The 18,043-nt window shown below is 52.4% G+C and overlaps 1 pseudogene; it reads left to right on the forward strand.

The window, feature by feature from the left end:
• The first annotated feature begins 7,897 nt into the window (after nucleotides 1–7,897).
• On the forward strand, nucleotides 7,898–8,710 carry LOC134377778 (beclin-2-like; annotated as a pseudogene).
• Nucleotides 8,711–18,043: the final 9,333 nt, after the last annotated feature.

The following is an 18,043-nucleotide window of genomic DNA, read 5'->3' on the forward strand; positions in this document are numbered from 1 at the left end:
CAGCCCGCCGGCCGACTCGGAGGAGCTCTCGGGCGGCTGCCCCAGGACGTCTCCAAGCACCAGGGGATCCCACTGTGGCAGCGCGCGGGCCGCCTGCGTGATGCGCCTGCCCATGACCTTCGGCGGCCTGAACCGCGGCTTCCCGACGCCCGCTGAAGCTCGCGGCGCAGCGCGCAGGCCGCCATGGCCCCGCTGCACAGCCGCCCGCTGCGGCGAGAAGAGCGAGCTGCGCGTGGACGGGTCGCCGCCGACGGGAGCCGCCGCCGCTGCTGCTCGCGCTTCAGCCTCCGGGCCCGGCCTGCAGGAGGCGCTGCCGCTGCCCAGCCCCGGCGGCGCCCGCGAAGATCGCGCTGCTCAAGTTCAGCTCGCGGCGCACCGCGGCCGCCGTGTCCCCAAAGGCCCTAGCGGGAGGGCTGTCACGCCTCTGTGCAGGGCAGGTGGCCGTGGAGTGGCTCAAGCCAGGCCCGAAGCAGCGACTCCGCCAGCAGCTTGCGGGGCCCTCACTGCGGTGCCTACAGCCGCAGGGCAGCCGATTGGCCTTGGCTAGGGACAGGCTAGGGTCCCAAGGGGCTCGGGCTGCCCTCCAGCTGCTGTGCTAACAAATGAGGCTGGGCAGCCCGGTGTTCCTCACCAAGTGTTTGGGCACAGGACCTGCTGGCTGGCACCACTTCCGGTACGAGGTGGTGATCCCTGGTCATCCGGTGCCTTTCAGCGGCCTTATCTGGGTTGCGCTGGCCGCAGATGGGCAGGACGGGCATGACGTAGCCAAGGATGCGGCGTCCGCACAGCTGCTGGAGGCACTCAGTGAGTCTGGGGCCGGCTTCTTGTGGTCTGCTGGGGCTGAGCCAGGTGCCATCATGAAGCAGTGACCCCGTCCTCCACAGGCAGCCTAAACAAGGAGGAAGAACCTGTGTCAGTCTCCAGCCCAGCAGGACTGGGTGGCCACTGTCTGATCCCACTGGGGCAGGGGCGGGGTCCTGCCGCATGTGTGACACAGCCTCCCTGCTCGGGCAGGGCCTCATAGCACCTGGGTGGCTCGGGTTTGGCTTATGTGGTGGTGAAGGACCTTGCCCTCCCCCTCCCAGCCCAGGGTCAGACCTGACCCCATGGTGACACCCACACCTACCTTTGTCCCGTCACCCCTCTTTCTCCCACAGCTCAGTAGGAATCATGGTTATTTTCTTGATTTCTTTTGGTTGGATTTTATTTGCGGGGCCGGCTGAACCAAAGGGTCAGAAATCCTGCCTTCATCCCCACTTCTTGGCATCTGGGTTTGGCTTATGTATAGTTTTGAGTTTCTCTATGCTGCTTGTATTTATATTAAATCCCTGGTTGCTGTAAAAAAAAAAAAGAAAGAAAGAAAAGAAAAGAAAGAAAGAAAAAGAAAAAGAAAAAAGAAAGAAACTTAGCTCCCACTGTGACTGTTAAGAGGGTGGGAAATCCTATTATGGTAGTTGAAAGTTGGAGCCTTGAAGAGCTGATTGGATTGTAGGACCATGCAGGAGCAAATGGATTAAAAATGATGGTCAGGGGTGTGGTTCTGAGGACTTTAAAAGAAGAGGAGAGTCTGTCTTTCTCTGTCTTGCTCTGTCAGCTTCCACCATCTTGAAATGTGAGACCCCCGGGTCACTGTCACCACCACCAGATGGACTTTGGACTTCCCAGCCTCAGAAACTGTAAGCAATAGATTTTGTTTTCTTTACAAATCACCCACTTTCAAGTATTTTGTTATAAGCAACAGGAATGAACTAACACAGAATGTATTTGATGAAAAGAAACAAAACAAGGGCCGGCCTGTGGCTCAGTCGGGAGAGTGTGGTGCTGATAACACCAAGGCCCCGGGTTCAGATCCCACAGAGGGATGGCTGGTTAGCTCACTGGGTGAGCGTGGTGCTGACAACACCAAGTCAGGGGTTAAGATCCCCTTACCGGTCATCTTTTTTAAAAAAAGGAAAAAAACAACCGATCATAATGTGAACTTTGAGAAAGGAAAAAAGCAGCCCCTGACCACCATAGCTGAGCCAGGCCATGGAGTTCTCCTACTGAACATAAACCATGTCCCAGAACACTCTCTCTGTTACCTTTCTGGAGCAAGACAAAAACCAAGACCGTTCTGTAATTGTCTAAGAACAGACAAAAACAAGAGCTTTGTCCAAACCACAAAAGGGCCAGATGTCTCTCTCCCTTTCCTGCACTAGTTTGCCTGCTTCTAAGTAAAAGTTAAGATAATCATAGAATTGCTCTTGCTTTTTGACAGCACCCAGTCTAGAACAAAACCACCCCTTCCTTGAACCCTCCCCCAATCAACTAACACAAGCTGAAGTCCTATAAGCCCCAGCTTGAGTTGCAAAGAGTTCAATCAAATATGTCCTCTCCTCCTACCTTTACAAGTATGTTCCTGGCATCCAGGTCCCACCGCTTGCTCACCAATCAGAAACAAAAGACTGGTGAGTCCCAAATGTTGGTGCGAGGCAGGAAGTTCACTATCAGATGTCTAAGGAGACAGACTAGAACTGTCTACCACTTTAGGGTTTCAGGGGAGTTTAAGGGGGAGCGGAGGGAATGGAGCACGGGAAATGAAAAGCAGGAGGGAGGGGCACGTGCAAGGAACCAGGTGCAGTCTCAGCCAGCCTCCGTCTGGTTTCTGCTCCCGTCCTTGCTGTTATCTCAGGGTCCTGCTGGAGGGATGGAATCAGCATAGCTTTAGTGAGTCTTCCTTGGATAGCACATGCAATTCTGCAGCTCCAGGCTGACCGGAGAACAGCTTCACGTCCATGTATAGAACGTCATCTTGCCCCATAACCGAGGTTCAAAATATCAAATAACCATGGGGAAAGAGGGAACTCAGAGAAATGAAGTCCAATGGAAAAAGGATCTGTGTCCTTTTCAAATCTTTGAGAACCCATGCAGTTTTAGTTCCCAACATGGCTTCAGTCCTGCTCACTCCAACAACTTACCTTCCTAATTACCTGGAAAGTCAGTTTCCAGTTTAGAATTTTTAGACACCCTGAAGTTTCAGGCTGGGCCATACTGTGAGGACCACAGCCCGCACACGATCTCCCCTTCTCTTCCCACCCCGGCTCCACTCCACAAGTCAAAGAGCCTGTTGGGTTTCCATGTGGACACAGCAACCAGGCTTGGGTTTGGTGATAATATTTGGCAAGCCTCAGCCAGGAGCTGAGTGCCCCCTAACCCACTCCCCCTCATCTCTGTCTCAATCGAACACATCTAGTTTCAAAAGATGGGCCTGCCCCCCGCAGCCCGGGAAGTTAAATCTCTGTGTCAGTGTCCTCAACTGTAAAACCTGATCGTGCATCTTTGAATGATCCTCATGCAAATGGGTACGATTAGTCACCTGTACCAGATTAATCCACCCAAGCAGGATCTGGAAAGAAGAAAGTCCAGAGAGAAAGACCATGCAAGAAGATGTCACTGCTTACTGACAAGACTGCCACTCTGCAGCCGGCTGTTTTCACTCAGACTCTGTACATCTTTGCTTATGTGTAAAATTTGGTGTATTGTAATAATTATGGTGCAGACAGGGAAAACAGGCCAAGAGCAAAAGCAACATTTTCAAGGTTATAGGGCAGAAACCAGACCTGTCATTAGTCGTAGTCCATGCTACCTTCCACACCGTCATGGGTTTTTATCTCTAGTTTGGTCCATTAGCTCCATGTGACACTGGTCATGGGATGGGTTTCAGAGATGTTTGCTCACACATGACTGATGACATCCTTAGGAAGGAGATGCTAGAATGATCACCACTGTGCAGAAGGGGAGACTGGGAAGGTCCTGAGAGTCACAGTGGCTTGTCCAGGGTCACATAAGTGATAAGAAGGAGGAGCTGGGGCTGAACCTCCATGTATCTCGTCCGAGCTGTGAAGCTGGCTGCACCCAGTCCTTGCACAGGGGTGTGGTCAGGCAGTGTTGGTGGAAGTGTGGGCAATAGAGAGAGTTCATGGGGAAGGAGGGTCAGCAGTCAGGTACCCAGAGGGGCACTTGCAGTCTTGTACACAGAGGAGGGGTTCAGGAAATGAGGTACCAGGAAGTGACCTCACTTCCTTGACGACAGACCCCAACGGAACTCGGAACTCGGTAACCTGGCACCCACATTCTATACACAGCCCCTTCCCCAGCTCACTTGGCCACAGGCAGAGTGAGATGTCGTGCTGTATCCCGAGGTCCCGGGGCAGTAGCCCCAGGCAGCCCTGGGCTGAGAGGTTTGTCCGATGCTTCCGGCGCTGGGTCAGCCCTCGCCCTGGACTCCTGTGGCCATTTGGCAGCAGGTCCCCAAAGGTAACGTCAGGTGTCCCAGGGCAGGGCGGGCCAGGCCAGGCCAGCACTGTGAGCCTCCCTGGGTGACCGCACACCCTCCTCCTGTGTGAGGGGGGACATGGGGACATGGGACACCCTCCCAGGGCAGGGGCAGGGGCAGGGGCAGAGGGTGGGGGCTTTATAAACCTGCTGGTCCTGGTGCGTTCACACCTCAGGTCAGGGCTGGAGGGTGAAAGGGGACTGCGGGGGTGGCAACCACCACCCTGTACATGAACCCTGGGCCCTCAGGCTGTCCTCTCATGTCCTCCCTGGGGTTAAGACTGGCCTCCAGCCCCTTCCCTCCTGGGGGTTCACGTTGCTCTCACTGTGCATCTCTTCCCTGTCCTGACCTAGAGTGAAGACAAGTCTTCCCTCAGCCCAGATGCCACCCACAGGTTGTGGCCTGTCCCCGCAGGCACCCTGCAGAAGTGGGTGGAGCACCTGGTGCCCGCTGTCATGCGTGGCAACCACTCCTACGTGCACACCTTTCTCCTGAGCTTCAGGAACTTTGCCACTCCCCAGCAGGCGCTGCACCTGCTTTTCCTCAGGTGAGCACTCTGCCCCTCGATCACACAGTGTCACTCGGCTGCCTCCCAGCTGTGAGTCTTGGGACTGTCACCACACCCCTCTGAGCCTCAGTTTCCACCTGTGTTCAGTGGGTGGTAACAGGAACAAGCTCCAGTGGGTCCCCCATGGAAAGTGCTGCTCCTGAGTCCAGCCCTGTGGAAAGTTCTGCTGGAGGGGCCACGGTCATCCTCATTCAGGATTCCTGCCCCCACCCCACGAGGAAGTCTCTGTCACACCCTCACTGACCTCGTTGACTTGGCCTTCACTCTTTTCACATTTGAGATTCTATCTGTAGGCTTCTGGGTGTATTCAAAGCAGGGAGACTGGAGGCTGGCAGAGGGGCTTCAGGTGCACCCAGATATCTTGGGAGGAGTTGGTTGGCGTTCATTCCTTCAACAAACATATCTGAAGTCACACTATGTGCAGTGACTTTCTGGGCACTGACCATATTCCAATGAACCGAGGAGACTACATTCCCTGCCCTCCTGGGCTTCCATTCTAGTCAGAGGTCAGACAACCACAATATACATGAGAAGCAGGTAGTGCCACCATATGGTAGATGTGACACCGTCCTGGTCTCCTCTAGGTACAGAAGCATTCTTTCCAATTTTCATGGGGATGGCGGAGCCCTGGAGCAGCTAAAATGGTGAGTGGGGTTTGGGTGCACATGGAGGGGCTCCCATCTCCACAGAACTGTGTGTGGTCGGTGGGGGCCTGTGGATGGGGGGGGCTGGCAGAACTCTGGCTGCCACACATCTTATGATTCCTGCTACAGGGCCCAGGGCACAGGTTTTCCTGCAGGAAAAGGAGTCAAGATGAGCTGGGGAGGGGGCCACAGGCACTGTAGGGTGTGCGAGAGGCTGGAGAGCAGAGCGAGCCCAGAGAGAACCTGCCCCCACCCCTCCCATCCAGCCCTGCCCACACCCCCAGAGCCCGTGCTGAGCCAGAGCTGGTGTGCAGAGCATCCCGCTCACACTCGGGGATGCTCACCCATGCGGATGCTCAGCTGGTGCTGGTGGTGCAGAGTGTGGTCAGGGTCAAGAGCTCAGTGTCAGTGGGAAGAGGAGATGCAGATTTGGATGGGGACAGTTGGGCAGCACATCCACGTGTCACCTCAAGTTTGGGGTTTTCCAAGGGCCCTGGGAAGGCCAGGGGAGCAGAGCCTCCCTCTGTTTCCTCATTCATCAGATATTCCTGGACACCTCCTGTGTGCCAGCGAGTAATGCCCAGAGCAGACAGCACCCTCCTGCCCTGATGGACAGGTCATTCCAATAGGGACGGGGCAGGGACCCAGACAGAGGAGGGTGTCAGGTTTCCCTGAAGAAGGGAAAGGTGGTCACACCAGTGATTGAAGGCTCCCCCCACAGAGGCTTTTGCCAGCCCCTCCTTGGTTTCCAGGACCATCTCTGCCGGGGCTGCCGTACTGGGGGTGGACATTGGAGGGGCTGGTCTATGGTCAGGCAGGGGCACAGGGTACAAGACTGCAGCTCACTCGGGGGAGCCCTGAGAGGGCAGCATAGAGGGATAGGCCAGGCCTCTGATGCTGCTGCCCACCTTTCTCCCCCAGTGCCATGTCCTCCATCCTAGAGATCTGGCTGGAATTCTATTCCATTGACTTCCACGAGCCTCCTGAATTCCATGCTTTGAAGTCTCTGCTGGCCCATGTCCGTGTCAATATGCCGGGTTCAGAGGCGGAGCGTAAGGCTGATCTTCTTCTGGCACAGCTGGAGAAGCTGGAGCACCTGGAGCCCAGTGAGGCAGAGACTGAGGGTGAGGAGGAAGAGGGTGGGTGCCTGTGAGGGTTTGGGGAGGGGGCTGGGCTGGGCCACACAGAGCAGAGTTTCCAGAAGCAGGCTGGGGACAGGGGCACTGAGTACTCAGAACAATCATGCAGTGTCCTGCAGTGTGGGGAGACTTCCTGAGGCTGGGTCTCTGGACTTGGGCTTCTCAGAAAGACTGTCATTGGAAGAGACATAGAAACTCATGTTGATATTTTCAATTGTTGTCACTCCACTTCCAGCTTCTGCCCAGGCTGAACAACTGTCCCAAGAGCTAAGGCCATCTTCAGCTCCAGCTCCACCTCCCCTGCCAGAGCCAGAGCGAAAGCAAGATCCTGAGCCCGAGCCCGAGCCCGAGCCCGAGCACGAGCACGAGCAAGATCCTGAGCCAGAGCCAGAGGAAGATCTAGAGCCCGAGCCCAAGCCCGAGCCCGAGCAAGGGCAAGAGCTAGACAGAGCCAGAGCAAGCTCACCTAACCACCCCTGAAACATCAAAAGAAGTGGAAGAAACACCAGCACCCAGGGGAGCCCCGCCTCCAGAGCTCCCACAAACACCCTCACCAGTCCCCACTCCAGAGCTGTCCTTCCCCTTCCCTGCCACCGTGCTTGTCCTCGTTTTTGTCTTTGTCCTGCATCTCCCAAATTTTATCATCTTTTCTCTTCACTTATATCCCTTGTATAAAATAAAGTGTTTTAATGTTTTCAAAATTACAATTCAGTGGCATGAAGTACATTTCTCATGTGCTGCAGCCCTCACCTCTGTCTAGTGAGAGAACAGCTTCATCAGCTCTGCAGCCATTAAGCTGTCGCTCCCCATCCCGCCTCTCCTAGTCCCTGACAACCACTCCATTTTCTGTGTGTGAGAATTGACCTGTCGTGGATTGTTCCTATCAGTACAGTTATGTGGTCTTTTGTATCTGGCCACATAACATGAGAAGGAACTGATTAATTTTTATTTTATGTTTCCAGTAAGAGGAAAATGACAGAAAAATCAAAGACTATATGTAGAGACACAAAGCCCCGATAGTTCTTATTGCCCTAATCTTGAAATAGGAACTACTTTTGAATGAGTGGAGAGCCAGATGCCACAGAGGAAAAGACTGACTTTTCTTGGTCAAAACAAACCAAGAATAATGTCCAAAGCTTAAAAGACAAACCCCAGATTGGAAAATTCTTCATGACCAGAGAAAGGGGCATTATTCCGTCGGATAACCCGGAGCCTGAAACAGCTCGAGAGCCAGGACTACAGGCACTGCCTGGACACCAGCGAGCAGGTGGGGCAGGAGGAGCTGCAGACAGAGCTGGGGGACCTGGAACGGGAGGAGGCAAGGCTGGCCCAGGAGCTGGAGGACGTGGACGTGAACCTTGCAAGGGCGGCTGCGGAGCTGCAGGCAGCCCAGGACGAGACTGCAGAGCTGCAGCGGTGGGAGCGGTGGGTCCAGAGGGACTGCAGGGCACTGGAGTGGCAACAGCTGGGACTGTAGGATGAGCTGAGGAGCGTGGAGAACCAGCTGCGCCACGCCCGTGGGCAGCTGCACTGGCTGAAGAAAACCAACATCTTCAATGCCACGTTTAAGACCTGGGAGGAGGGCCCCTTGGGCGTCATCAGTAACTTTAGACTGGGTCCTCTCCCCCACTGTCCCCGTGCACTGGGATGAGATTAATGCTGCCTGGGGACAGACGGCACTGCTGCTGCTTGCCCTGTCCAATGTGACTGGGCTGCCGTTTCAGAGGTACAGGCTGGTCCCCTGTAGAAACCACTCCTATCTGAAGTCCTTAACAGATGGCTCCACTGAGCTGCCCCTGTTCTATTATGCGGGTGGGGTGAGTCCTTGAGTAACAGACTTGACCATGCCATGCAGGCCTTCCTGGACGGCATGCAGCAGTTCAAGGAAGAGGCTGGGAAGGGTGAGCAGGGCCTCTGCCTGCCCTGCAAGAGCCACGTGGGCAAAGGCCTGCTGGAGGACGCTGGGGGCAGCAGGGAATGCTGCTCCATCACCACCCTTTGGAACACAGAGGAGCGGTGGAGCAAGGCGCTCAGACTCATGCTGCTCAACCTTAAGAGGGGCCTCACTTGAGTGTCCTTAAAGTACCATCCAACATAACTTTCTCGTTGGCAAGTTAGCTTGGTGGTTAAAGCCCCCCTGTAACACCAAGGTCAAGGTTTGGATCCCCACATCGGCCAGCTGCCAAAAGCAAACCAAAAAGTAGCTTTCTTTATTGTAAAAATACTATCAGATGGTAATCTGAGTACGACGTGTTTATAATTCAAAAGATGAATAGCCACAGCAGATATTAACTGAAAATCAAAATAAACCATTGCCCAGAGCAAACCAAGAATCATGGCTATCCTTCCCAGCACATCTTTGTCCGCCCTTCTGTGGACCTTCCTCTCCCCTTCTCCCCCACCCAGACAAACATTGAAAACAGGGAAAATTGACAAGAGGACAAGATCCCTCCTACATAAAGGGCTGCAGGGATACAGAAGGCAAGAACTGAGGCTGGGGATAAGAGGGGCGGGGTAAGGAGAAAGGTGGACGCTTTCAGTTTGGGGTGAGAAAAAAGTGATTTGAGGCCACTGATGTATGTAGTGGAGCTTTGGGCCAGGGGTTGGGGGAGAACATTCAAAGATTCAGTTTTGGCTGCCACGTATATTGTGAGCCTCTCCTCTTCCTTCCTGAGAAACTTCCAATAAGTTTCCACATGTTCTTTCATGATGTAAAGCGAGAAGTATGTCTTCTTGGGCTGTGTAATTATGTGCAGATTAATTTTGAGGTGAGAGGGTAGGGTGGCCAAAGACTAACTGGTGACATTGTACGATAGATCAATTGAGGGGTCACAGAAACCTGAAGATTAAAAAGGAGCCAACAAGAGGCATTTTTTAAAATGCCAGTTGTGTCTTGCCATCCCCCCACTTCTCCATTGCTCTCGAGATAAACTCCCAAATCCTTACCCTGGTCTTCAAACCCGGGTGACCTGTCCCTTACACTCCTCCCAGCTCCTCTCTGTTCCAAAAGGTGCCAATCCCGCCCTTCCTCTGCCCTTGGCCTTGCTATTCCCTGTGTGTCAACGTTTTCTAACCAAACTGTACACTTCTTGAGGGCTCACTTAGCTTTGTTGTCCAGATGACACGTCGAATCGTTCCTACATACTAACTATCTATAAATAGAAGTGGTCATTGTGAAAGAGAACAGGAGGGCTGGCCAGTTAGCTCAGTTGGTTAGAGCACAATCTTAGAACACCAACGAAGGCATGGGTTGGGATCCCCGTAGTAACCAGACACAGGAAAAGCAGAGAGAGAGTGAGAGAGAGAGAGCGAGAGAGAGAGAGAGAGAATAGGGAAGCGGTGAATTTGTCAGAGACTTGGAGAGAATAGAAAATTCCAATAGGAGATTGACGAAATGGATTAATGTCTAACTAAGCCTGTGACGGAATACCACGTAGGTATTAAAATCTTGTAGAAGAAAAACAACATAATACTTAATGACAATACTTAGAATATATTAAGTAAAAAAGATGATATTATAATAAAACACATAATTTTATACTCCAAAAAGTTGGTTTTTGTTTCTGTTTTGGCAGCTGGCACGTAGTGGGGTCCGAACTCTTAACCTTGGTGTTAGCAACAGAATGCTCTAACTAACGGAGCCAACTGGCCAGCCCCAGAAAAGTATTTAAAGAGAAAATATTTCCAAGAATTAAGTATCCTTTTAATATACGAAGGTATTTCCCTGAAAGTTTTGTATTTAAAGTAATTAAAATTTTCTACCTGATATTATGAAAGAGATGGGATACTGGTTTTCAGCACTTCTATGTCACGTGTACTGGTGGTTCTAGCTAGGGCAATAAATAAAAAGGAAAAGGAATAAGTATTAGAAGGGAAAAAATAAAATTCTATGTATATAACATAATCATATAATATCCAAAAAGATCAACAGATAAATTATTAGAATGAATAAATAAGTTAAGAAATTCCCTGGCTACAAAATCAATACAAAAATCAAATATAGTTCTCAATCTAAGCAACAATTAGAAAAATAAATTTAAAATAGTTTAATTCATTAAATAACAAGAGTAATCTGACAAAAAGCCCTTTGCGTAGAATATCATGTTATCAATTGCCTCTAGAATAGGGGTTGGCAAGCTTTTACTGTAAAAGGCCCCATAGAAAATGTTTTAGGATTTTTGGTCCATGTGGTTTCTGTTGCCTTTAGAGTGTAAAAAGCAGCCAGAGAAAATATGTGAATGAAGTGGGCATGGCTGTGTTCTAAGGAAACTGTATTTACCAGAACAGGCAGGAGGCTGGCTCTGACTCGGGGCCCTAAAAGACGGATTCTGTCAATCTTGTCTGCAGTTACATAGCCAACTTGAAGGAGTGCCCACTGCCCAAATTTGGGACAATTTGAGCATCATGAAGAAAAGATAGTAATAACTTTTTATAAAACATCGAAAAAAAAAATCCACAAATCCTTAATAATACTGGAAACGAAGGGGGCGAGACACTTATTTGTCATGATTTGAGATGACTCACATGGAAAATTCTAACTTTAAAATCCAGCATTGAAAAATGGAAAAGAAGAGAAAGATTTAAAAATCATAAAAAATTCAACATTGAAAGGGAAAATGATGAAGTATGCCCTGTTTTAGGAGGAACTGCAGTTTATCCCCAGATGAGAAGAGAAAATTCCTTATAGAAAAATGACACCTAGGGGGCTGGCTGGTTTGCTCAGTTGTTTAGAGCACAGCCTTGTAGCACCAAGGTCATGGGTTCAGATCCCGGTACTGGCCAGCCAAAAAAAAAAAAAAGAAAAGAAAAGAAAAAAGTGCCATCTAATAAATGTAGAATGAACAATAAAATCATCGACTTAGGTTTTGATAATTGAAGCTGGAAAGAGGGTCTTGGGAAGCAGATACTTGCATAGCACCAAAGTACCCACAGACAAATGACTGGCTCACTGACCATCCTTCATACGGAAGAAGTTTGCTGTCAACTTGAACCAGGTTATCAAATTTAACATCACTAGCAGTGAGGCAATCTACCATTCTATTCCATACCTCTTGCCAGGATGTATTCACCTCCTGACATCGTCCAGACTGTATTCTTGCCAGAAAAAAGTTTTATTTAACCTTTCTAAGCCGTTAGACCTATATTCAGCTTATTGGAACAAGTTAAATGCCATCACAAAGAAATTATGAGATTGCTCCAGAACGACATTTTTTTTTTATAAGACAACTGACCTGATTTTCAAAAAGTCATTTTCTTTTTGAAGTAGGGGGAAAGCGTAGTGGATTGAATTGTGTCCCCCCAAACTCACTGAGGCTTGACTTGTACTCCCCAGGTTTTCTGTAGTAGAAACTTACGAGTCCAAGCGGGCGTGTGAGCTCCAGGGTGAGCAGGTGAATCCAGAGAACGAGGCGGCGTTGGAGGCGCGGGTCAGGGCGACGGACGTCCACCTGGTGCAGGTGGAGGGGCAGAGGAAGGACGGCGGGCCAGCCCCAGGCCGGGTGGGCAGCCCGCCGGCCGACTCGGAGGAGCTCTCGGGCGCCTGCCCCAGGACGTCTCCGAGCACAAGGGGATCCCACTGTGGCAGCGCGCGGGCCCCCTGCGTGATCCGCCTGCCCATGACCTTCGGCGGCCTGAACCGCGGCTTCACGACGCCCGCTGCAGCTCGCGGCGCGGCGCGCAGGCCGCCATGGCCCCGCTGCACAGCCGCCCGCTGCGGCGAGAAGAGCGAGCTGCGCGTGGACGGGTCGCCGCCGACGGGAGCCGCCGGAGCTGCTGCTCGCGCTGCAGCCTCCGGGCCCGGCCTGCAGGAGGCGCTGCCGCTGCCCAGCCCCGGCGGCGCCCGCGCAGATCGCGCTGCTCAAGTTCAGCTCGCAGCGCACTGCGACCGCCGTGCCCCCAAAGGCCCTAGCGGGAGGGCTGTCACGCCTCTGTGCAGGGCAGGTGGCCGTGGAGTGGCTCAAGCCAGGCCCGAAGCAGCGACTCCGCCAGCAGCTTGCGGGGCCCTCACTGCAGTGCCTACAGCCGCAGGGCAGCCTATTGGCCTTGGCTAGGGACAGGCTAGGGTCCCAAGGGGCTTGGGCTGCCCTCCAGCTGCTGTGCTAACAAATGAGGCTGGGCAGCCCGGTGTTCCTCACCAAGTGTTTGGGCACAGGACCTGCTGGCTGGCACCACTTCTGGTACCAGGCGGTGATCCCTGGTCATCCAGTGCCTTTCAGCGGCCTTATCTGGGTTGCGCTGGCCGCAGATGGGCAGGACGGGCATGACGTAGCCAAGGATGCGGCGTCCGCACCGCTGCTGCAGGCACTCAGTGAGTCTGGGGCCGGCTTCTTGTGGTCTGCTGGGGCTGAGCCAGGTGCCATCATGAAGCAGTGACCCCGTCCTCCACAGGCAGCCTAAACAAGGAGGCAGAGCCTGTGTCAGTCTCCAGCCCAGCAGGCCTGGGTGGCCACTGTCTGATCCCATTGGGGCAGGGGCAGTGTCCTGCCGCATGTGTGACACAGCCTCCCTGCTCGGGCAGGGCCTCATAGCACCTGGGTGGATCGGGTTTGGCTTATGTGGTGGTGAAGGACCTTGCCCTCCCCCTCCCAGCCCAGGGTCAGACCTGACCCCATGGTGACACCCACACCTACCTTTGTCCCGTCACCCCTCTTTCTCCCACAGCTCAGTAGGAATCATGGTTATTTTCTTGATTTCTTTTGGTTGGATTTTATTTGCGGGGCCGGCTGAACCAAAGGGTCAGAAATCCTGCCTTCATCCCCACTTCTTGGCATCTGGGTTTGGCTTATGTATAGTTTTGAGTTTCTCTATGCTGCTTGTATTTATATTAAATCCCTGGTTGCTGTAAAAAAAAAGAAAAGAAAAGAAAAGAAAGAAAGAAAAAGAAAAAGAAAAAAGAAAGAAACTTAGCTCCCACTGTGACTGTTAAGAGGGTGGGAAATCCTATTATGGTAGTTGAAAGGTGGAGCCTTGAAGAGCTGATTGGATTGTAGGACCATGCAGGAGCAAATGGATTAAAAATGATGGTCAGGGGTGTGGTTCTGAGGACTTTAAAAGAAGAGGAGAGTCTGTCTTTCTCTGTCTTGTTCTCTCAGCTTCCACCATCTTGAAATGTGAGACCCCGGGGTCACTGTCACCACCACATGGACTTTGGACTTCCCAGCCTCAGAAACTGTAAGCAATAGATTTTGTTTTCTTCACAAATCACCCACTTTCAAGTATTTTGTTATAAGCAACAGGAATGAACTAACACAGAATGTATTTGATGAAAAGAAACAAAACAAGGGCCGGCCTGTGGCTCAGTCGGGAGAGTGTGGTGCTGATAACACCAAGGCCCCGGGTTCAGATCCCACAGAGGGATGGCTGGTTAGCTCACTGGGTGAGCGTGGTGCTGACAACACCAAGTCAGGGGTTAAGATCCCCTTACCGGTCATCTTTTTTAAAAAAAGGAAAAAAACAACCGATTATAATGTGAACTTTGAGAAAGGAAAAAAGCAGCCCCTGACTACCGTAGCTGAGCCAGGCCATGGAGTTCTCCTACTGAACATAAACCATGTCCCAGAACACTCTCTCTGTTACCTTTCTGGAGCAAGACAGAAACCAAGACCGTTCTGTAATTGTCTAAGAACAGACACAAACAAGAGCTTTGTCCAAACCACAAAAGGGCCAGATGTCTCTCTCCCTTTCCTGCACTAGTTTGCCTGCTTCTAAGTAAAAGTTAAGATAATCATAGAATTGCTCTTGCTTTTTGACAGCACCCAGTCTAGAACAAAACCACCCCTTCCTTGAACCCTCCCCCAATCAACTAACACAAGCTGAAGTCCTATAAGCCCCAGCTTGAGTTGCAAAGAGTTCAATCAAATATGTCCTCTCCTCCTACCTTTACAAGTATGTTCCTGGCATCCAGGTCCCACCGCTTGCTCACCAATCAGAAACAAAAGACTGGTGAGTCCCAAATGTTGGTGCGAGGCAGGAAGTTCACTATCAGATGTCTAAGGAGACAGACTAGAACTGTCTACCACTTTAGGGTTTCAGGGGAGTTTAAGGGGGAGCGGAGGGAATGGAGCACGGGAAATGAAAAGCAGGAGGGAGGGGCACGTGCAAGGAACCAGGTGCAGTCTCAGCCAGCCTCCGTCTGGTTTCTGCTCCCGTCCTTGCTGTTATCTCAGGGTCCTGCTGGAGGGATGGAATCAGCATAGCTTTAGTGAGTCTTCCTTGGATAGCACGTGCAATTCTGCAGATCCAGGCTGACCGGAGAACAGCTTCACGTCCATGTATAGAACGTCATCTTGCCCCATAACCGAGGTTCAAAATATCAAATAACCATGGGGAAAGAGGGAACTCAGAGAAATGAAGTCCAAGGGAAAAAGGATCTGTGTCCTTTTCAAATCTTTGAGAACCCATGCCGTTTTAGTTCCCAACATGGCTTCAGTCCTGCTCACTCCAACAACTTACCTTCCTAATTACCTGGAAAGTCAGTTTCAAGTTTAGAATGTTTAGACACCCTGAAGTTTCAGGCTGGGCCATACTGTGAGGACCACAGCCCTCACACGATCTCCCCTTCTCTTCCCACCCCGGCTCCACTCCACAAGTCAAAGAGCCTGTTGGGTTTCCATGTGGACACAGCAACCAGGCTTGGGTTTGGTGATAATATTTGGCAAGCCTCAGCCAGGAGCTGAGTGCCCCCTAACCCACTCCCCCTCATCTCTGTCTCAATCGAACACATCTAGTTTCAAAAGATGGGCCTGCCCCCCGCAGCCCAGGAAGTTAAATCTCTGTGTCAGTGTCCTCAACTGTAAAACCTGATCGTGCAACTTTGAAAGATCCTCATGCAAATGGGTACGATTAGTCACCTGTACCAGATTAATCCACCCAAGCAGGATCTGGAAAGAAGAAAGTCCAGAGAGAAAGACCATGCAAGAAGATGTCACTGCTTACTGACAAGACTGCCACTCTGCAGCCGGCTGTTTTCACTCAGACTCTGTACATCTTTGCTTATGTGTAAAATTTGGTGTATTGTAATAATTATGGTGCAGACAGGGAAAACAGGCCAAGAGCAAAAGCAACATTTTCAAGGTTATAGGGCAGAAACCAGACCTGTCATTAGTCGTAGTCCATGCTACCTTCCACACCGTCATGGGTTTTTATCTCTAGTTTGGTCCATTAGCTCCATGTGACACTGGTCATGGGCTGGGTTTCAGAGATGTTTGCTCACACATGACTGATGACATCCTTAGGAAGGAGATGCTAGAATGATCACCACTGTGCAGAAGGGGAGACTGGGAAGGTCCTGAGAGTCACAGTGGCTTGTCCAGGGTCACATAAGTGATAAGAAGGAGGAGCTGGGGCTGAACCTGCATGTATCTCGTCCGAGCTGTGAAGCTGGCTGCACCCAGGCCTTGCACAGGGGTGTGGTCAGGCAGTGTTGGTGGAAGTGTGGGCAATAGAGAGAGTTCATGGGGAAGGAGGGTCAGCAGTCAGGTACCCAGAGGGGCACTTGCAGTCTTGTACACAGAGGAGGGGTTCAGGAAATGAGGTACCAGGAAGTGACCTCACTTCCTTGACGACAGACCCCCAACGGAACTCGGAACTCGGTAACCTGGCACCCACATTCTATACACAGCCCCTTCCCCAGCTCACTTGGCCACAGGCAGAGTGAGATGTTGTGCTGTATCACGAGGTCCCGGGGCAGTAGCCCCAGGCAGCCCTGGGCTGAGAGGTTTGTCCGACGCTTCTGGCGCTGGGTCAGCCCTCGCCCTGGACTCCTGTGGCCATTTGGCAGGAGGTCCCCAACGGTAACGTCAGGTGTCCCAGGGCAGGGCGGGCCAGGCCAGGCCAGCACTGTGAGCCTCCCTGGGTGACCGCACACCCTCCTCCTGTGTGAGGGGGGACATGGGTACATGGGACACCCTCCCAGGGCAGGGGCAGAGGGTGGGGGCTTTATAAACCTGCTGGTCCTGGTGCGTTCACACCTCAGGTCAGGGCTGGAGGGTGAAAGGGGACTGCGGGGGTAGCAACCACCACCCTGTACATGAACCCTGGGCCCTCAGGCTGTCCTCTCATGTCCTCCCTGGTGTTAAGACTGGCCTCCAGCCCCTTCCCTCCTGGGGGTTCACGTTGCTCTCACTGTGCATCTCTTCCCTGTCCTGACCTAGAGTGAAGACAAGTCTTCCCTCAGCCCAGATGCCACCCACAGGTTGTGGCCTGTCCCCGCAGGCACCCTGCAGAAGTGGGTGGAGCACCTGGTGCCCGCTGTCATGCGTGGCAACCACTCCTACGTGCACACCTATCTCCTGAGCTTCAGGAACTTTGCCAGTCCCCAGCAGGCGCTGCACCTGCTTTTCCTCAGGTGAGCACTCTGCCCCTCGATCACACAGTGTCACTCGGCTGCCTCCCAGCTTTGAGTCTTGGGACTGTCACCACATCCCTCTGAGCCTCAGTTTCCACCCACCTGTGTTCAGTGGGTGGTAACAGGAACAAGCTCCAGTGGGTCCCCCATGGAAAGTGCTGCTCCTGAGTCCAGCCCTGTGGAAAGTTCTGCTGGAGGGGCCACGGTCGTCCTCATTCAGGATTCCAGCCCCCACCCCCCACGAGGAAGTCTCTGTCACACCCTCACTGACCTCGTTGACGTGGGCTTCACACTTTTCACATTTGAGATTCTATCTGTAGGCTTCTGGGTGTATTCAAAGCAGGGAGACTGGAGGCTGGCAGAGGGGCTTCAGGTGCACCCAGATATCTTGGGAGGAGTTGGTTGGCGTTCATTCCTTCAACAAACATATCTGAAGTCACACTATGTGCAGTGACTTTCTGGGCACTGACCATATTCCAATGAACCGAGGAGACTACATTCCCTGCCCTCCTGGTCTTCCATTCTAGTCAGAGGTCAGACAACCACAATATACATGAGAAGCAGGTAGTGCCACCATATGGTAGATGTGACACCGTCCTGGTCTCCTCTAGGTACAGAAGCATTCTTACCAATTATCATGGGGATGGCGGAGCCCTGGAGCAGCTAAAATGGTGAGTGGGGTTTGGGTGCAGATGGAGGGGCTCCCATCTCCACAGAACTGTGTGTGGTCGGTGGGGCCCTGTGGATGGGGGGGGCTGGCAGAACTCTGGCTGCCACACATCTTATGATTCCTGCTACAGGGCCCAGGGCACAGGCTTTCCTGCAGGAAAAGGAGTCAAGATGAGCTGGGGAGTTGGCCACAGGCACTGTAGGGTGTGCGAGAGGCTGGAGAGCAGAGTGAGCCCAGAGACAACCTGCCCCACCCCTCCCATCCAGCCCTGCCCACACCCCCAGAGCCCGTGCTGAGCCAGAGCAGGTGTGCAGAGCATCCCGCTCACACTCGGGGATGCTCACCCATGCGGATGCTCAGCT

Source organism: Cynocephalus volans, chromosome 5 (genome assembly GCF_027409185.1).
Source record: "Cynocephalus volans isolate mCynVol1 chromosome 5, mCynVol1.pri, whole genome shotgun sequence".
In the NCBI taxonomy this organism is placed as follows: Eukaryota; Metazoa; Chordata; class Mammalia; order Dermoptera; family Cynocephalidae; genus Cynocephalus; species Cynocephalus volans.